The following is a 19,827-nucleotide window of genomic DNA, read 5'->3' as shown; positions in this document are numbered from 1 at the left end:
TCAGGAAAGCAGACTTTGACTCCCTCAGGGAACAGATGGCCAGGATCCCCTGGGGGACTAACATGAAAGGGAAGGGAGTCCAGGAGAGCTGGCTGTATTTCAAGGAATCCCTGTTGAGGTTACAGGGACAAACCATCCCGATGAGTCGAAAGAATAGTAAATATGGCAGGCGACCAGCTTGGCTTAATGGTGAAATCCTAGCGGATCTTAAACATAAAAAAGAAGCTTACAAGAAGTGGAAGGTTGGACATATGACCAGGGAAGAGTATAAAAATATTGCTCGGGCATGTAGGAAAGATATCAGGAGGGCCAAATCGCACCTGGAGCTGCAGCTAGCAAGAGATGTCAAGAGTAACAAGAAGGGTTTCTTCAGGTATGTTGGCAACAAGAAGAAAGCCAAGGAAAGTGTGGGCCCCTTACTGAATGAGGGAGGCAAGCTAGTGACAGAGGATGTGGAAAAAGCTAATGTACTCAATGCTTTTTTTGCCTCTGTTTTCACTAACAAGGTCAGCTCCCAGACTGCTGTGCTGGGCATCACAAAATGGGGAAGAGATGGCCAGCCCTCTGTAGAGATAGAGGTGGTTAGGGACTATTTAGAAAAGCTGGACGTGCACAAGTCCATGGGGCCGGACGAATTGCATCCGAGAGTGCTGAGGGAATTGGCGGCTGTGATTGCAGAGCCCTTGGCCATTATCTTTGAAAACTCGTGGCGAACGGGGGAAGTCCCGGATGACTGGAAAAAGGCTAATGTAGTGCCCATCTTTAAAAAAGGGAAGAAGGAGGATCCTGGGAACTACAGGCCGGTCAGCCTCACCTCAGTCCCTGGAAAAATCATGGAGCAGGTCCTCAAAGAATCAATCCTGAAGCACTTAGAGGAGAGGAAAGTGATCAGGAACAGTCAGCATGGATTCACCAAGGGAAGGTCATGCCTGACTAATCTAATCGCCTTTTATGATGAGATTACTGGTTCTGTGGATGAAGGGAAAGCAGTGGATGTATTGTTTCTTGACTTTAGCAAAGCTTTTGACACGGTCTCCCACAGCATTCTTGTCAGCAAGTTAAGGAAGTATGGGCTGGATGAATGCACTATAAGGTGGGTAGAAAGCTGGCTAGATTGTCGGGCTCAACGGGTAGTGATCAATGGCTCCATGTCTAGTTGGCAGCCGGTGTCAAGTGGAGTGCCCCAGGGGTCGGTCCTGGGGCCCGTTTTGTTCAATATCTTCATAAATGATCTGGAGGATGGTGTGGATTGCACTCTCAGCAAATTTGCGGATGATACTAAACTGGGAGGAGTGGTAGATACGCTGGAGGGGAGGGATAGGATACAGAAGGACCTAGACAAATTGGAGGATTGGGCCAAAAGAAATCTAATGAGGTTCAATAAGGATAAATGCAGGGTCCTGCACTTAGGATGGAAGAATCCAATGCACCGCTACAGACTAGGGACCGAATGGCTCGGCAGCAGTTCTGCGGAAAAGGACCTAGGGGTGACAGTGGACGAGAAGCTGGATATGAGTCAGCAGTGTGCCCTTGTTGCCAAGAAGGCCAATGGCATTTTGGGTTGTATAAGTAGGGGCATAGCGAGCAGATCGAGGGACGTGATCGTTCCCCTCTATTCGACACTGGTGAGGCCTCATCTGGAGTACTGTGTCCAGTTTTGGGCCCCACACTACAGGAAGGATGTGGATAAATTGGAAAGAGTACAACGAAGGGCAACAAAAATGATTAGGGGTCTAGAGCACATGACTTATGAGGAGAGGCTGAGGGAGCTGGGATTGTTTAGTCTGCAGAAGAGAAGAATGAGGGGGGATTTGATAGCTGCTTTCAACTACCTGAAAGGGGGTTTCAAAGAGGATGGCTCTAGACTGTTCTCAATGGTAGCAGATGACAGAACGAGGAGTAATGGTCTCAAGTTGCAATGGGGGAGGTTTAGATTGGATATTAGGAAAAACTTTTTCACTAAGAGGGTGGTGAAACACTGGAATGCGTTACCTAGGGAGGTGGTAGAATCTCCTTCCTTAGAGGTTTTTAAGGTCAGGCTTGACAAAGCCCTGGCTGGGATGATTTAACTGGGACTTGGTCCTGCTTTGAGCAGGGGGTTGGACTAGATGACCTTCTGGGGTCCCTTCCAACCCTGATATTCTATGATTCTATGATTCTATGATTTTTAGATGCTTAGGGAATGTGGATACCAAATTCTCATTAATCTGAATGGGAACTGGACAGCCAAATCTCTTAGGTAGCATCGAGATTCTTAGCTAACATGGTGGTTTCAACTCTATGTAACAAAATGCTGACATTGACATTGTAAATGTATGTCTTACACTGAAACATTAGCAGATGGATGGGTGAGGTGTGTACAAAACAATTATACTTAGTTAGCAGTAATGAATGCCACTGTTACACTCCATTTTTTCAGGGTACTCTGTCACATTGTGACTGAGGAGGTTGAGATTTAGGAAACATACATCACACATAAGTATCATACATCATAGAGGTGTGTTTCTACATGCTTATGAACACCGAATAAAGAGAGATTGCCTCCTTATTATTGAATGTATCACAGATAAATAGATACACCACTTGAATAAATATAAACTATTGCCTGTGCGGCTTTCATAAACAAACGCTCTGCCTACAGCTTCAAGGATATAAAGTGAAAAGTCCCCTGCGGCAGACGGACAGTCTCTCTGCCTCTGTAATAATTAAGAAAAGAAGCTGTAGAAAGCTATACACAACCTTTATTAACATATTTTTGTTTGCATTTTGGTGACCATTTGGCCTTCCTTCTGCAATACTCAGTCTTGCATAATCACAGGTTTCAGAGTAGCAGTCGTGTTACTCTGTATTCGCAAAAAGAAAAGGAGTACTGGTGGCACCTTAGAGACGCCACCAGTACTCCTTTTCTTTTTGCGAATACTCAGTCTGTAATTCACAGTGGAACAATGAAAGACAACCTGACAAATAAATTTACCTATTTATTTCTCAAAAAGTTAAAAATGCTTTTTGCTACGGTTCTTTTCAAAACAGTTCTGAAATAAGACCCTCAGACTCTCAAATTCCTTTCCAAAAGTTTATCCTCAGATGGAATTAGCCTGATTCTCCACTATCTTGCACCTTCTGTAGTCACTCAGACCTGTGCAATGTGGATGTGCCTTTCTGGTTGGCTAACATTTTATACCAACTTTGCACAGTTGTAAATGACTGCCCTAGCTGCAAGGCAGTGGAGAATCAGGATCATTATTTTCAAGTTTCCGTCCTAGATATTAGTTGCTCAAGACATGCTTGAAAATGCCAGCATTCCTTATTGCATGGCCATTCACACAACAAAGAGTCACTACACATTTTTCTCATCCTAACATTTTGCTACCCTAGGCAACTGCCTGATAAGCCTGGATGCAAGAGCTAACAACAGTGACTTTTGTATTTTCTTCCTTTGACAAGGAATTGGAGGGAAATAGCATGACCCCATGCAAGTCATGTTCCAAATTATTTATAATTATATATAAATATATAATAGACCCATATATATATATATGTATATATTATATATATAATAGACCCATTCTAGTTTTAAATGTCCCAATGTCAGGGCTCCCCCAGGTTTTTTTTTGGGAGATTGTACCATAACAGACTTCACTGTCAAGAAGTTTTTCCAGATATTCAGCCTATATCTCTTCATTTAAAATTTCATCAAATTACTCCTAGTACTATCTTCAAAAATCACTAATTTTTTGTTTAAATTATCAAATATTTGTAGACATATGTCCATCATTTAATCTCTGTGCAGCCATAATAAATATTCTAGATAAAAACAACATTCAAATTAAATTAAAGTAGAGTTCACATCAGTAACTTAAGGGTAAAATTATTAAAGGGATGTTACAATTATCCCCAAATTAGATTCATAGGCCTAGAAGTTGAAAATTAAAATTAAATTTAAAAGAAATCCAAATATGTACTCTAACTATAAGGATAGTTAAACTCCGGAACAGGTTACCAAAGGAGGTTGTAGAATCCCTGTCATTGGCGATTTTCAAGAACACTTTTTAGGGGTGATTCAAATATTCCTGTCCTGCCTCAGTACAAGAGGATGGAGTAGATGACCTCTCAAGGTCCCTTCCAGCCCTAGGTTTTTTATGATTACATGTTAGAATATGCAAATACAGAATTAAGGCATCCAAACAACCTTAACTCTGTCATGAATTGATGCCAATTAATAAATATGGAATTCTATTAGTGCATAACAGTATTTATAGTCACAGACTGGTTTCTTTCCCATTGGGAACAATAAGAAGTAGTGACTATTTTGACTTGGATCACCTTAACAACTGAGGACACCTGTGGCCTCAGTCTTATTGAAAACAATTGGAGACAGCAACCATTTTTAAAATGGCATTTTTTTTAATGGAAGGCTTAATAGAAGAACATTATGGCCCAGATCCACAAAAGGACTTTGCTGAGTGCAATGTTAACTTTAGGTGCCTAGCCACCCACTGGAATTCGCAAAGCCTGAGTTAGGCACCTAGGCTTTCTATACAATGCATGGGGAGATATTTATGCCTGAGAATGGGATCCACAAAGACCAGCCACTAAGCAAGTAGCTGTCTAGGACAGCCAATAGCAGGAGCCAGTGAGAAAGGGGTGTCCCTAAGTCCCACTGCTCTCCTGGAGTCAGCCACCTAAGTTATTTCTTGCAAGAATGGCAGCAGAGACTGCCTAATCACACAAAATGGCTAAGGAGGTGACCTCCCTTATAACCTTTAGCGTAGTTGTTAGAGCAGTCACCCAGGTTGAGAAGAAGGGATTTGAACAAGGGTTTCCCATCTTTCATGTGAGTGTCCTAACCACTAGATTATGAGCTATTCTAATGTGAAGTGCCCACAATCTCTCCTGTTGAAACCACTCCAAATTGTATAAATAAATATGCAGTGGACCAGACAGATTGAGAATGATTCTATAGTTTAATGGTTAGGACACTCTCCTGAGTGAAGACAATTCAGTTTCAACAAAATTCTTCCAGAGACCTGGCTGGTTTCCTTCCAGCTCCCTTGTCCATCTCCTTGGCAGCCCATTTGGCAATCCGCTGAGGGGCCCAGGCTCCTAGCAGCTCATCAGCCTGTCTGGTGGGCTGACAAGGAGCTGAGAGTCTGGGAGCCCTGACTCCCAGATTCATGACTTCTCACAAGTTTGGACTCCTGGGGTTTCCAGGTTCCTTGGCAGTCCACTTTGGATCTGATGGCAAGCCTGTAGCCTGAAAACCCTGAGAGTCCCAGCTCCCAATCTCTCAGGCTTTTGGGTTCCTAAAGCTAGGGCACCCAGCTGAGCTTGGTGGAGAATGATAATTCTATTTCATGGAGAATTTGATTTTTTTTAAATTGTGCTGAATCAGAACCAAACCAAATTTTGAAATTTCGGAATCCACCATGAAATGGGATTGCCAGTTTTCACCCAGCTCTATTTTTTTTCTTTACTTAACAAGAAGAAATCATATAGAAAGTCAACATAGAAAATTGTTGAAAAACTTTATTTCCTGTTTGGATTGCTCAGATACTGCAGTACTAGATCCCAATATAAGAACTAGATGGATGGGTGGATAGAGTATGCATAGGGTTAAGTAGCTGATAATAATAGCAAAGGTCAACAAGGACTTAAATATGCATGAATGATCCATGTAGTAAATTACATTTGGCAATAGCTTTTCTAATTTTCCTTTTAGAACCTCTTTTAGCATAAAGAAAAGGAGTACTTGTGGCATCCGATGAAGTGAGCTGTAGCTCACGAAAGCTTATGCTCTAATAAATTTGTTAGTCTCTAAGGTGCCACAAGTACTCCTTTTCTTTTTGCGAATACAGACTAACACGGCTGCTACTCTGAAACCTGTGATTATGCAAGACTCTTTTAGCATAATTGGTGAGAATAGAAATTCTCCCCCCCTACCCTCAGTACATCTACACCAGGGTCTCAAAACAGACATTTTATCAACAGACATTTCTACCAACTGTCAGTAGTAGCAGAATTTACTGTATATCTTCTTTCAATCCTTCAGTCTCTAAAGAGCAAAACCAGTACACACTTCTCCCATCTTCAGCAAGCCATTGGATCTATTGAGCATAAATAAATACAGAGAGCTTTCCCAGCATAATATGAAGCTAGCGTTCATCCCAGCTACTGCATAAAAGGCTTCATCAGGCTCCACAAAGGAAGGTTCAAACCACACACATACTGAAGCTCAATACAAGAAATATGACTCTTACTTGAACCATGGACTCTCAGAAGCAAAATAGCAGTTGCAGCACTTGAATTAAATGAAAATGTACATTAGCTGCCAACAGTAGCAACAGATGTCCACTTTCAAACTTCTACTCATGAGAGGAGGGGGAAAAGTCATAACAATGCTAAGCTTATCGGCCTAAGCTTCAGTGGTGAAATCTCTTCTGCCGGAGTTAATGGCAAAACTACTGTTGACTTTGGGGGGGGGGGGGCAAGATTTCACTACAGATTTTGAATATGGTCACTGGCTTTGGAAGATAATGGGGACTGCATTAGGTTTTGAGGAAGAATCCTGGCTTGGTCTAAAAAGATGAAAAACCTCACCTGCTAAAGGAATGATACAGGAGAAATTACATAATGGGAAGGTTGAGGTAGAGGTGGTTGAAAACTGGCAGAATTAGAAATTCTAGAATTGTTTCCATTTTGCAGGTTTTGAAATAGATAAATATTTCATTTTTGTGATTTTTCCATGCCATTTTTAGTTATTGTTTTTCTTAAAATGCTAATCAAAACAATTTTCAAAACAATAAAGTAATTACTCTTTTATCAAAATTATCTTACTGAAAACTGGCCTTTTGGCAAACAAAACATTTCTGAAATGATTGTGATAAAAACATTTTTACAATTTCAATTACAAATGTTGCAGAACACTATGCAAAAAATCCAAAAAAATATCAATAATGTCAACAGGTTTTAATGCAAAGTTTTGTTTTTGAAAAAGACCTTTTTTGTGAAAAAGCAAAACAAAAACAAAAGACTTTTTGCATGAAAAATTTCATACAGCTCTATTGAGTTTTCCTCCACCTTACCTCTCTCTTAAAAGCCCATAGGACAAGGAAATCCGGTCCTTATCATCTGCACTGGCATGGAAAAGAAGAATCCCAAAGTTGCTCCAGATTTATGTTTTCTGTACTACATCCCAGGGCAATGACCTGAGTCACACTGAATTCTGTAATACAAATAAATTTCATCTCATCAATATTTTAGATAATTTTTTATTTTCATCGAGAGAATGAATACTGAAAGACAACTTGGTTCATTTCCACCTTAATTTGCATTGGTTTGTCCTCTAAAATTGTTGGGTTTTTAATATTTGTATCTGCAGAGGCTTCTCAAGACAATCTGCTACCCTAGGCAAAACTTTAGCATGTCCCCCCACACACACACACACTTAAGAACAGAGATTCTCAACCGGAGGATGCCTCCGGCCATCAGATTTTCTGAGGGGTCCTGGTGAGCCTTCTGATCATTTGGTGCTTATGATAGAAGGGGGGGAGCCAATTGCCAGGTTTCAGCGCCATTTACTTAGTTTTTGCCTACTTACCCCTCCACTGTGACGGGGAAGTGACTGGGCCAAATTTGAGTGAGTGCTGCTGCAACATGGGAACATGAGATTGAAGCACTGCACAGGTTTGGCCCCGTCGCCCCAGGCAGAATTCGCTACCCTAGGCAGCTGCCTAATCTGACTATAGCTAAAGCGATTGCTATATATAGGCTACAGTTCAGTGTCCCCTGAAAGTGGTTTTGTATCACAAGGGTTCTGGGTTTTTTTTGATTAACAGCCTATAGTATGACACTGAAAAGGGACTCATCCTAAAAATAATCCATAAATAGAAAAGGAGGGGGATTTTTGTCTGTGACTGGTGCAGAAAGGGAGGAGTGGGGAGTTCAGAGTTGGTTGCTGCATAATACTTTTCTAGATTAAAATTATTCTTAGTGTTCGATTTTCTAACATGAGGCTGCTCATTAGAGACACCAGTATGATCATTCAGTTCATTCCTGGTTTAAAAGTTGTGACTTACTTCTGTCATCAATATTGAAATAAAAAAAATTGTATAGGAAATAATCAAACTGAATAACTCAAAGCTGGATAAAATTGGCAATTTTTTTGAAGGGACTGAAAAGTAGTAAAACCTTAATTTGTTGTGGAAGGTGGGAGCACAATCCATTTAGGGACAATTGTAGAAGGGGTGAGAAAAGGTAAACAATTTCTGCAATGCTTGATCATTTTGGGGAGAACAATCACATCAGGCCAATAAGGTTGCATGTAGTATGAGAGAAGGCAAAATTTGTCCACTATTTTCCTTTGTATTTATAGGATTGATTTTATATTTAGGTAGGTTTATTTTCATATGTTTCTGAATGGTTAAAACAATTAACCCATGGCCTGGATTCATTTTAAAGCTGGTTTTATTTTGCACAACTCAAGAGAGCTATTGGCCTGATTCACCTAAGTAATCTGAACCTAACCTTGCTGCCTATTCCATGCAAAACTTTAACAAGCAGAATCTCAGAATTCAACCTGAATAACTCTAATTTATATCTCTTGTGCCAAGTTCCTCTCCCTCACTTCAGTGGAGTTATTCTCACTTCCAGGGCTCAGTTTAGCACTTTGTGCTTCTAGGGTGCAATTTTCCCAGTTCAACAGGCCTCTGCAAGATCCTACGCATCACTTAATCCACAGGTCAACCCTTAAATCATCATTGAAGCAGGATGTAAGGGGTGCACAATGCATTGTGCAGTCCATCTGCACTAGGTCATATGGGTTGTACAGTAAAGATAAACAGGAACATGTTCATTTTGAATACCATGATTTATTCCAAAGTAAGTAAAATTCTGTGGAATGGTAGTTTTCTGTGAGAAACCATTGATGTCTGAACTCTGGAAACAGGTATACACATGACATATAAATGAATAAAATAGATCTTTTTTTTGCTGATATCCACCAATGATTTTTTTTTGACCAATGCAGAATATGTAGTATTTAGTTATTTATAGCATCTTTCATACAAAAGAAATTTCAAATGCTTTTTTAATAGCTAATTTTATATGGCAAAGGCAGGGCTTGATTAGAGATGCACACATGCAGTAAGAGGGGAAAATGATGCTGTGTTCAGACCATATTAATAATTGGCCGCAGTGAGATAGGATTGTAGCATAGGCACATATGCCCCTCTCCCCCAACATGCAAGTACTCCTGGGATAGCTGATCTCCTGATTTTCTGGACTTTTGTGTCTGTGCTACAGCAGTGACTGCTGTTAATGAATTAAATGTATATATTTCTAAACAAGCTTTTATTTGGTGTTTTGACTGTGATGTGTCATTGGGAAAAAAAAACACTGTAAAAACAAACAGACATTCCTACAATCAAATAAGAGAAAAGTTGTGGAGTAAGTATTCTGCAAAAAAAGAACCTGACCTGCTTTCATGGTAGTCAATGCCAATATTGACCTCCATGGGAGCAGGGCTGTAATAATTTCACAAACATCTCCTAAGAAGGCTTGACACTGCCCAGAATATTTACAAGGAATATCAGGCAATAAATAAGGACTTGCCACAGCAGCATAAAAAATTACTGTGTCTTTAACTTTATTATAAATTATCTGACAATGTGAACTTAATAAGCATATTCAGTTTTCAAATCTTCATTACTATGTTGCAGTCCCAGCAGGTTTCTGTCATAGAAATTTCAAAGACTCATTTGCAAGTAAAATATCAGCAAATAAGGAAGCTAAGTAGATTTAAGAAGGCCAACTGTGTATATGTTGATAAAAGCAGCAGTCAAATTTTTCATTTCCAGGCACTGCATGACACAAAGTTGGACCACTGAGAAGAATGCTTTATGCTGCCATTTCTGGTTTGGAAGACTTTTTCCTCCATATGATCAAAAAGGCAGCATGAAAATACTTTAAGCTAATTGTCAGTTGAGAGAGCTTCTTGTGATTTCTGGGGCCTGATTTTCTTCTCCATTATAACAGTATAAAAAAGCTAACTTCACTGAAGGCAACAGAGTCACACTGGTGTGGCAAGGGGAAAATCCAGCTCATCAGTTCAGTTACACTTTCTTGATACAGGATAATAATAGCTGCAGCAGCCAACCAAACTCAGAGGATCAAATCCAGTTGTTTACACCTTAAAATATGTGAAAGGGAAGGACAAATTGTGAACTACCACAACTTAGAACCATGCTCTTGTAGATAGGACCAACAGTGGAGTGGAAATGAGAAAGAAAATGGTCAGAACAAAGATGTGATGCTGAGATTGGCAGGAAAGAAACTCATGGAGTCTTGTCCTTCTGTCGGGCACTACTCTGCCTCTCTTTGGGTCTCCTGGTAACTACCCTTTCTTTGTAGCATTGACACATTAATCACCTGTACCTCTCACCATATGCATACAGAGAAAGGAGTCCACTTTACATCCATCTCTCTTAGTTCTGTGGGAAAGGGTTTCATCACAGCATCTGTAGGAATCAAAGATGGAAGAAGAGATTGGGCAGGCATAGCATTATCACATAGCTACCTTTGATGTCTATGCAGCCCCTCAACAACTCTCTGTGTAAGATTTGGCATTTTAGCTCCCCTCTGTGATCATATCATGGTATGGTATTACCACCCTTACCTCTGTGCTGGTGCTGGCAGGGCGCTGCCTTCAGAGCTGGGTGCCCAGCCAACAGCCGCCACTCTCCAGCCACCCAGCTCTGAAGGCAGCGCAGAAGTAAGGGTGGCAATACCGTGGCCCCCCCATAATAATCTTGTAACCCCCCGGCAACTCCCCAATTTGAGAAATGCTGGTCTGCCCCGTGAAATCTGTGTAGTGTAAAGTAAAAGCACACAAAAGACCAGATTTCACGGTGGAACAAACAGATTTCACATTCTGTGATGCATATTTCATGGCAGTGAATTTGGAAGGGCTCTAATTACAGCCATGGTTTCAGCTGCAATAGAATTTCTTCCTATAGTTTCAGTTTTGCATTCTTCCCCTCATCTTTGTATTTCATTTAATACTTTATGTCTCCTTTTCTTTAACTGGGCCCCTCAAATGAAGGCAATTACATGAAGAAAAGCAAAAGTTGGGTAATTTTAAGGTTAAGATGACTGTAGTAAAGTGGTAGGAGCCTAGGGATTGGTATAACCACTAATGCCCCCGAACACACATACACACACTTCCCAAGACGAATCCTGTTCTGGCAAGCCAGGGGATCCAGTCTAAAGCACAGTCAAAGCACAAAGCAAACAAACTTGAAATAAACAGGCATATAAATATTTGATGATGTATCAGTTATAGTAACCTTTCATGATACTTAGAACTACACTACGTAAAACTTCACGGCTGTGATTCTTCTGGGACAAATTCTGCTCCAAGTCAAAAGGAGAGGCACTTCCATGTCCAAATGAAGAATTTGGCCTTTGATGTTCACTCTTCCCTATATGTCACACACACAATAATAACCTTCAAAAACTTTTATCTATTCTTTTTTAGAGTAATTTAGCACAAGTCACTAACAATAGGTTTCTTCTTAAGCTATGTTCTTGTAAGGCTCATAAAATGGTATTTGTTGCATATGATCTGCATGGAGGAAACAGATTTTTTTTTCATTTTTATTGTGTACTTGTTAATCCATTCAAAAGGTATTATGCTAATTATAACAATGTGCTTCACGTTCAGCATCTGAATTGCTCATTTTCAAGTTTTTTTTTCCCCAAATTGTAATCTGTTAATTACTTGTTTAATGGAGTGTGTAATTACCTACTTTAAGTTAGGAAACTGTTTCCATTTCAAAGTGAGAAACCCATTCTCAGAATGAAAGTATGTAAATGCATTCCTTCCAGATACAGTATATAGCTTTCGCTTCCCTAATAGCTTCAGTTGGGTATGAAAATAAATTGTTGCCTACCCTTTCTCTATAACTATAGTGTTCTAGTAGATTGGCTCATTACACCGGGAAGAACTATTTATTAGAAAACATGTGAAGAGGGGTCTATAGTCAGAGAGCTAGGTAATTAATTTTAATTAGAGCTAGGTAAAAAATGTTTTTCCTGCGGCATGAGAATTTGAGGTTTCTAACATATTTTCTCATATCAAATTGGGACTAAAAGGTGAAATCTCATAAATTAGCATGAACTGAAAATCTGGAAAAAATTATGATTTGTTCAATCAAAACATTTTGTTTTGTTAATTTTTATTTTATGGTTAATACCAAACATGCCAAACCCGTGAAAAAAATGCAGAAATTGGGCTTGTTTTTGGCTTAATTGTCTTGTGAGTTGCTTGTTGGCTAGTTTATGGCTTGTACCTTGTTGTTTCTTTTTTTTGATCGACTCTTGGCAAGCAGGGGCAAGAGGTAAGCAGAGGTAAGGGGGGAAGAGAGTCAGGGGTGCACAGCAAGCCCATCACAATCCCAGACTGCACGCCAGGAGGATCTAGTCACATACAGTGTTGGGGTTCCTAGGGATTGGCTTGTTTTGGTCTTGCTTTGAAATGGGACTAGCTTGATTTTTGGCTTATTGTGAAAGTCAGGATGCTTATTTACCATGTGAAAGTTGGCAACTGTGTCTAGTATACATTAACTTAAATTTTGAAACAGTCACTTTGAAAGGAAAAGCAGTTTTTTTTTGTTTTGAAAATGTTGAAATGGGACATTGAAAATTTTGAAACTTTTTTTCCCCTCCCCTCACCCCTCCCAAAATTGGCACTTTATCAAAACTGATCCCTTCCTGCAACTGGTTTCAGTTTCAATGGATCAGTGTTTTCATGGCAAAATTACTGACCAGCTCTACTTTTTAGTTTCAGCATTTTTCTTCATTTGTTATGCCCATAGGGGTTGATCATTCATCCAAACAAAGGGCACACAGTGTCTCTGGTGCCATTGCGTGGGTTTCTACTGCCTGGAAATTGGAGGGGGAGTTTTATTTCCCAGCAGGATAAACCTGATATTCACTGACAGGAGCATCTGAGGGCAGGTACTGAATTAGTACTTATCTGGCCAACGTCCTTTTCCAGCTCACACCACCCACTTTTCAGACTGCATTGGCCCTTGGCAGCCATTGTGCTCCCCTGCATATCGGAGGTTGCTGCTGCTTGTGCTGTCACAACTTGGTCTCCAGACAGAGTTTCACCTCCAGACCTCTGCCCTGCAAAACAGTATTCTGAATTAATCTTTTTCATTGTAATTCTTGTTCTTCTTCACCTCTTTTCACCCCATCCCTGATCATCCAAAGACTTATAATAGAATCATAGAAGAATAGGTTTGGAAGAGACATCAGGAGGTCATGTAGTCCAACCCCCTGCTCAAAGCAGGACCAACCCCAATTAAATCATCCCAGACAGGTTTTTATCCTTAAAAACCTCTAAGGATGGAGATTCCACCACCTCCCTAGGTAACCCATTCTAGTGCTTCACCACCATCCTAGTGAAATAGTTTTTCCTAATATCCAACCTAAACCTCTCCCACTGCAACTTGAGACCATTGTTCCTTGTTCTGTCTTTTGTGCATGCCTACCTTTACATTCTGTGGGTAGTCCCTTAATGAAGTCAATGGGTGAAATCTTGGCCTTATTGAAGTTAACAGAAAAACTCTCACAGACTTCAGTGGAGTCCAGATTCATCCAATGTGATTGCTCAGAGATTGTTACGTTAAATATGTGCTTAAGAGTTTCTTTGCTTGCTGCACCCCTCATCCACTGGCTCGCGTCTAAAATTAGAGTGTAAGTGCCTCAAGGAAAGGAATTTGTGTTTCAGTTATTCTGTAAAATTTCTAGCAAAATAAATAGTAACACACAAAATCCTGGAGTGTTTGTGCTGCAGTATCTGTTAGAGTAGAGATAGCCTTATAAAAGGCAATAGAGCAATAACAGGAGGTTGCAGAATTCCTTTGAGGAAGCAAGATAGCCTAAGATATCATCCCAGACATGGGCATTGCAGCCAATAAGGAATAAACAATTATATGGTTAGAGTCCAGGTTCTCTGAAAAATATTCAGAGTGGTAGCCGTGTTAGTCTGTATCAACAAAAAAACCGAGGACTATTTGTGGCACCTTAGAGACTAACAGATTTATTAGGGCATAAGCTTTCGTGGGCTAAAACTCACTTCATCCAATGCATGTAGTGGAAAATGCAGTAGGGAGATATATATATACACAGAGAATATGAAAAAATGGTTGTTGCCATACCAACTCTAACGAGACCCATCAATTAAGGTGGGCTATTATCAGCAGGAGAAAAAAAACTTTTGTATTGATAACCAGGATGGCCCATTTCAAACAGTTGACAAGAAGGTGCAAGTAACAGTAGGGGAAAAATTAGCATGGGGAAATAGTTTTTAGCTTGTGTAATGACTCATCCACTCCCAGTCTTTATTCAAGCCTAATTTAATGGTGTCCAGTTTGTAAATTAATTCAAGTTCTGCAGTTTCTTGTTGGAGTCTTATGCCCTAATACATTTGTTAGTCTCTAAGGTGCCACAAGTACTCCTCATTCTTTTTGCTGAAAAATATTGTACAACTTTAAATATTTTAACTCTTGATTTCATATTATTTTTATTCTTTTGCACCCCCTTATAAACTTCTATGTTGCAAGCCTTAGTAGTAAAACCTTTTTGATTGTTTCACCATGTTTTTGTGCTGTCAAGTACTTCAACAGTTGAGGGAAAGTCTGATTTATGTAGATATTTGTCACCTGAATATTTTAATCTGTTAATTGTATGGCAGTCAATCACTTCTTGTGCTCTTTTGTTTCATTTTGTGCTCCAAGGTAGTTTTCTTTGTGATTCTCTTTCCCTTTTTTAAAAGCTATTATTTTTAATCCTTTATTAACCTCAGTGTCATGTTTCTCCCACACTGTAACAAGATATTTTGAGAGAAACAGCTCAAAGTCTACTGTGAAAGGCTGTTTCCTGCATTTACATAGAATCATCAAAGTGGATACACAGTTTGACAGCTGGAATGTGGCTGAATCTATTTGTTTTTCTTTGTTGCCAGTGCTACAAAAATATCTTTAAAAAAGCACCACCAGCTTAATGAACAAGCCTTTCACCTCTGGAGGCCTAGATACAAATCCTGTTAAGGTCACAAATGAGTGAGTTTTGGTGGTCTCTTTCTAAATCTGAGTGAATATCTGTCCACATCACTGAGCCCTGCACATGATTTAGCATGATTGGCAGTTCTGTCCAGAAGGGTCTAAGACTAGGACAGCATTAGTGTTGCAGATCGGGCTGAAGGTGCATTCAAGGTGTGTGGTAGTTTGCACAAGGCTTATTTGGATTCCACTTGGCTCTATTAAATCAAAGACATATGAGCAACCAAAGAGTAACTTTTTGCTATAGGTGACCATCACAGTCATACAAAAATTAAGAAGAAGGAAAAGTATTCCGAAAGAGTAATTAATAGAAAGCTAATATTAAAGAGTGTAACTTCCATTTAATGTCTGCACATTTGACTGAATCCTAGGTCTGTTTATAGGAATTTGTACATATATTTCTTCAACCATACATATCCATCAGCCAAAGTTCAAATGTGGGAGGAAACATGCTTATGTACATGTATATCCTGCTCACCTGCATCACCAACTGAGGGCTATCTGCAGAGTGGCAGGATGGATGTGAGTCTGCCTCTGAGCAATCAGAACTCACCCATGTGGACCTGTCGACTATTATGGGGACCTGTCGACTACTATGGGGACAAAAAGTCAGCAATGCTCAACTGTTTTAGCCTTTTACTCAGGCTTTGTCATTCTTTTGACAACAATCATGAGAAATATGGAGAAGTAATGAGGGATAATCCTGACCTGGACGGATACTACAGGTTCCTCTACCTCCCAGTAGAACAAACCTCCCTAAGTCTCAGGGGGGACCACAGGACCTCTTGGACGGCCTGCCAGCCAACCAGTCCTCCAGCTCCAGAAAGTGTTTGTCTCTCCTAGCCTATCCTCTCTTACAGAGCTGGGTCCTCACATATGTCTTCCAGCTTGGAATCAAAGCCAATCATTAGCTGCTGCTTAGTTGGATCTGCTGGTTTGCAATGTCTGCCTGCTAGGCTTCTCTTTAGCTGCTCTCTGGATCCACAGGCCCAGAGAGGGATAGATTGCCCTCCTACAGCTTCTGAAGTGGTCAACAGAGGCACCTTCTGCTCTTCTTCCAGTACTATTACTGGTTTTGCTATCATTAATTATAACACATCTGAACTACAGCTGGTCAAAAAATCAGAATTTCTATACTGTGGGAAATTCTGATATTACTAAATATATTTTCATCCTGAATTGGGACAAAATATTGAAATAATGAAGTTTTTCAAGAAACTCCTAAACACATACACATTATTTAAAACACTTTCTTTTTAACATTTTTGAGTGTAACAAAGCATTTTTACATTGCTCAACTGAAATGTTTTGTTTCAGCTTGGTTCAATATTAATATGTTCCTGCAAGCTGCCCCAGTGCCTCCTGAGAGCTGCATTTCTGGTGCCTTATGTTCCCCGCCTGAACTACATCTTGTATGATGCACCATGATCACATTACATTCTTGATGCACCTCATCAATTCAGCCAAAGGGGAGACTGCAGTGCATCATTGGAGATATAGTCCAGCCAGGAAGGCTAGTCCACAAAGAAGAATAGGGCATTGATATTGTTAATGGAACCTTTTTTTTTGAAAGATTTTTTTTAATCCTGGAAATTTTTAATTTTGTGACAAAATATTTTCCCTCAAAAAACTGAGATTTCCTGAGAAACTCTAATCTGAATCTGAAGCTTTGTCTTGAATCTGATCTGTGACCTAAACCAAATCTCGATCCGGATCCTGACCCATTTCTCAGCCAATTTCTAAGTAAACCAGTACTTTCCCTTATGTTGTAAATCTCTCAATGTTTAGAATAATGTGAGCAATGATCACTCTAAAATGAGCATTCCTTTGCTTTGCATATTACTGAAGCCCAGTAACTTCACTTCCTAAAAGAGTTGGCACATTATTGAAAATATAATGCTATAAAATTAGCAACCACACAGGTTTTAAAAATGCAAGGACCCTTGGGGCTGCCAAGCTTTTCATAAACGTATGGATTTTGTATGCTCTGACATGCAATCTGAGAAATTCTTTGAGCTTTTGCTGCCTCAGTAAATCATTTATTGAAGCATCTTTGTTATAAAATTCCTTAAAACTTCTTAAAATATATTTACCATGAAATACTGTGCAACTATCAGCAGTCTTTAAACTCACATATTCTCTGATTTACAATGAACTGTTGCATGGGTCCATAAAGCCAGCATTAAACTAAAAGAGTTAATAGGAGATCCCAGAATGTGGAAGGTTCAGAAACAGTTTACAAACATGATATATTATGTTCTCCAGTGCCGAACACCTCTTCCCTTTATTTCTATATCATGATAGGTGACCCTGAAAGAGCTCAGAAGCTTGGTTTGGATAAGTACTCAAGTCTGAACATTTCACAATTGAACTATTTTAAATGTATTATAAAATATCTATTACTTTTCACTAGAAATTTAGAATAAAATCCTAGTTTTTTTAAATAAATATGCCCCTGCCATTTTTTCTCAATGTAAAAACTAAACTAGGATTTTTATTTATTTATTTACAGAAGTATTTCTGGTAGAAAATTCAGTTTCTGATTTTTCATTGAAAAATGAACAATATTCAACCAGAATGAACATTTCTCTAAAAAAAAATCAGTTTGGTGAATGCCATTTTTCATCCAAAAAATTTAATGAAAATATTTTGACCAGCTCTGCCCCAAACATCATCCTTCACAATTTTTCACTGATGCCTTGGCAAGTAGATAGCATTACTCTGGTATTCACAATATTCTCTAAACTTCTTTAGACTTATAGGGAATACTTAAAGAATACCATGGAAATGTTATTTAATTACAATGTTTCCTTTCCAATGTTTTTAGGGACCACCATTGTAATCTCATACATTTCCAAAACATGTTTGGAAATATTGTGAGAAATCTCAGGTGATTTCTGGCATTTTCTCCTTCTTGCAAAGTGGGAAATAAGCTGGTCCTGCATTAGTGAAGCCGTGGGAGTTTTATTATTGAATCCACCAGAGACAGGTGGTACACAAGACTGTTCTCAGTGTTTTGGTATCTGGTTCCACCTGCAGGCTTGGTGGGGTTCCAAAATAAGACTTCATAATATAGGGGGGAAACTTTAACACACATATGCAAAAGAGGGCTTGGGAGTGGAATATTTAGCATCTCTGCAGTAGTACTTTGATCTACTCTTAGAAGTCTCATCACAGCACCACTTGGGTCCTACATTACTTTCACCAGCCTTGCAGGAGCATAGCAACTAGAAGGCAGAGATTACAGCAGCTGCATGAAGCTCTAAGAATATTCTGCCTGGAATAGTTTCTGATATGCACTTCAGTGGAAAAGTCTTTTCCTGCCTGTACTTTATTATTTACATTTTTTTTAGTTATTTATTTTTTTCTTTCCTCTTCCTGGGAATAGAACTAGACACCAGAGTACATTATAGTTAGAGGATGTCCTGCTCTGGAGGAAGAGAAGAGCAGGATGCTGGCAAGCTAGTTTGAGTCTTCCCAGGGACAATCGGATGCTGGTATATGGGGGTTTCCCTTGCTAGGGAAAAGAGGAGATCAAGAGCAGGGTGTCATGGTGTAATAATAGGGCCTACAAATTTATTCTTACTGTGAGTTCACCATACATGAAACTTCATAAAACATCACAATAACCTGTAGTAACCAATGTTGAAAATGTACAAAAGGTAGACAAAAAAAAAAACCCCTAAATTAATCCAAACAAAAAGGCCTGCTGATACAATATAAGAACTGTGTTAAAATCATGCTTGGTAAACCAAAAAAGCGTGGAACCAAAAATCAGTAAACCAAAATTGGTGTGTCAAAAACTAGGCCTAGTTGGTAAACAAAATAATGAGGAGATGGGCTATTCCACCCACCATTCCTTTTGTGGGGAAAATGAAAGACTTTGGGGGGAAAAATTTGCTCCTGGAGTAAGGGTTCACCATGATGGCTGCCACCCTCACCACCTCCTGGGACCCTGGGAATTTGTCATCCTGATCCTGAGAATATCCTGAGAAGACTTGGCCAGAGAGAGGGACCCAGATGATGTCACTGCCTCTTATTAGCTCCAGATTAATCCCAACCACCACCTGGGATGAATGGGATTAGACTTTAATAATAGCAGCAACAACTCCTACTCCTGCCCATCTCAAATAACTTCTTTTCTCCAAAAGGACAGTTATTACCATCTTTAATACCATCTAAAAAACCTGTCAGTCAAAGGGGTTTTTCCTTCTAAAAACTCTCTCCAGATAAAGGGAAAAGGAACATGGGATGTTAAAATGAAAGCCTTATTTAATACTTTACATTCTAATGTTTTAACTATTTGTCCTTTTTACTGTCTCTTTAATACACAGTTATATGTTTTAATCGTGTGTTTGCCATGGTACTCAGTGGACTGTGATCTCTGTATACTAATCCCAAACCTTGGTTAATACTTTTTAATGTTGGACAATGACTGGGTCATGTTAACTCCTTTGACCCATATATTCCATCTAAATCAATACAATAGCAGTCAGAGGGACATGCGAGATGTTCAGAACTGGTTCAGTGATAGTGAGGCTACATAAATGGTAGGCACTGCTATGATCATAGCAGAAAGAGAGAGACTTATGGTACCACTCTCATAATAAAGGACGAATGAATCTGCACCATTTTATAGCCACTGAGCCTCTGACCCACAGGTTTAATTTATCCAGTCTGGTTTGCTCATCCCTAAGGTTGT

The sequence above is a fragment of the Dermochelys coriacea genome, chromosome 4, assembly GCF_009764565.3.
Source record: "Dermochelys coriacea isolate rDerCor1 chromosome 4, rDerCor1.pri.v4, whole genome shotgun sequence".
NCBI classification, from domain to species: Eukaryota; Metazoa; Chordata; order Testudines; family Dermochelyidae; genus Dermochelys; species Dermochelys coriacea.
Note: the sequence above shows the minus strand (reverse complement) of the source record.